Here is a 2,474-nt window from a genome sequence, read left to right on the forward strand (position 1 = left end):
GTAGTTGACCAATCAGATAGCCCGGTTGGATCTTCTTGTTGTATAATAACATTAGACAGAGCTCCTCCCTTGTGTAGAAACACACCTGTCCTGCAGGAAAGTCAGAGTGAACGAGTCCACGTCTCCAGGTGGTTTTTCCCATGATGCCTGAAGGCTGTTGACCCCGGAGCTTCTCAGAGTAATCGCTCGCAACGCCATGGGAACTGCAACACACACACACACACACACACACACACACACACACACACACACACACAGTGCAGTTACTATCACAGTACCTTAAGTTGTAAAACTGTAGATAATCACTGCACTAATTAAAATGTTTACATTTAAGATGTATTTCTGAGATGGATTAACATAAAAAAACCATACCTGTCCTCCCGTCCAATGACACAGAGGTGTTCAGTTTCCCGCTCCTGGTTGTCACGGTGATGGTGTACAGCCGCCCAGGCGTGAGCACGTTGAACGTGCACTCCCTCATGTTTGGCTCCACCTCCCTGGTATCCACGGTGACGTTACCTACGAGACACGAGAAGGTACAATTTCGGTTAATCGTCTACATCTAAGCTCTGAGCCACGGGAAATAGGTTATATCGGAAATACTGGATTGGTTACCGTGGCGAATGGTCAGGTAGTAACTGTCACGTGACCCGGAGGGGGCGTGGCTCCACATGGCGCTGAGCGATGTCTCGTCAGAGTGTCGTATGTGGAGGTCCAACACCGGGGCCGGAGCTGCAGAGACAGGCGGTGAGTTCAGGTTCAGCTCTGTGAGTTTTTAAGGGTCATTTCGGGGGTTTTTCTTCAACCTGGGTCATATTTTCCCAGGTGTCTCAGTGACTGATGTGAACAAAAATATTTGAAATTGGTCCAATTTTGCAGTTGTTGTTGCCGCTGATGGACTCTACTGGATATAATATGTTATTTAAGTGTCTGAAAACATTATAAAAGGATCCCTACAGAGATAGACCTTTAAGTTAAAGAGTAAGATCCTTTTAGTTTAACATGAAACCCAAAATCACCATCACCAAACCCACCAGATTCCATGTAAATAATCACTACTTTTAGCGTGTATAGAGCAGCATATCTCCACCAGACTCCATGTAAATAATCACTACTTTTAGTGTGTATAGAGCAGCATATCTCCACCAGACTCCATGTAAATAATCACTACTTTTAGCGTGTATAGAGCAGCATATCTCCACCAGACTCCATGTAAATAATCACTACTTTTAGCGTGTATAGAGCAGCATATCTCCACCAGACTCCATGTAAATAATCACTACTTTTAGTGTGTATAGAGCAGCATATCTCCACCAGACTCCATGTAAATAATCACTACTTTTAGCGTGTATAGAGCAGCATATCTCCACATGTAAATGGGCGAATTAAGACTTTATTCAACCAGACCAGAGTGGTGATTGTTGGGACAGTGGAAAGATGAACCAAGACGGCTATCAACAGTTTTATTTTGTTTCTGTCGACTATTAATGAAGTGTGTTTTACGATGATAAAAGTAGTGATTATTTACATGGAGTTTGGTGTAGTTTGGTGATGGTGATTTTGTTAAAAAAAAAGGATCTTCCTCTTTAACTGAAAGCTCTATCTCTGTAGGGATCCTTTCATAATGTTGTCAGACACTTAATACAATAATAATCTGAGCCTGTGGTATTTTGTTAAATTTATGTATTTTCTGTCATATTTGTGCTATCATATATCTTTCTTCTTATATATTTCTGCAACCATATTTCACTATAATGTGATGTCTTTGCAGTCACTTTATGTCTACATTTTCTGCAGTAATATGTATCTATTAGTGGTGGGAAGAAATCCAAAATTCACATATTATGTGTTGTGTATTTCTTGTCCCCAAGAATCAATATTTTTTATTTTTTATTTCCATCAATGATTGACCCAAATATTTTCATTTTCCACGGTGCCGCTGACGGTGACTTCATCACATCTGTTTCCAGCAAAACGTTATATTATGTTGTTTCTTTCTGCAGTAGTCTGACCTGTTGCTCCTTCACAGCTGCTCTCAGCCGTCAATCCTCCGCTCTGCACTTGTAGCTCAGCTCTGTACAGCCTCCCAGGCGTTAGTCCCGTCCCGGGGAAGCTGAAGTTCGTCGCCTCTCGGTCGAGAACGGCGCTGACTAACTGCTGCGAGCCGTCGAACAGGCGCAGCATGTAGCTCTCCCAGCAACCAGCAGGGGAAGACCAAGACAGGAGGAGGCCGCCGCCGGAGGGGGGGGGAGACAGGGAGAGGAAGGACGCCGCCGCCGGAGCTAGAGACGAGAAAAAGGATGAGGAATAATAACAATGAGAACAAAAGAGAGATGAAAAGACAGTAAGCCTAGAAGTGACACAGCTACGGCAATAACCATGTCCCTTCTAGCCCTAGCCATATCTGTTGTAGCCCTAGCCGTATCCCTTCTAACCCTAGCCGTATCCCTTCTAACCCTAGCCGTATCCCTTCT

This window comes from Etheostoma cragini, chromosome 23 (genome assembly GCF_013103735.1).
Source record: "Etheostoma cragini isolate CJK2018 chromosome 23, CSU_Ecrag_1.0, whole genome shotgun sequence".
Taxonomy (NCBI): domain Eukaryota; kingdom Metazoa; phylum Chordata; class Actinopteri; order Perciformes; family Percidae; genus Etheostoma; species Etheostoma cragini.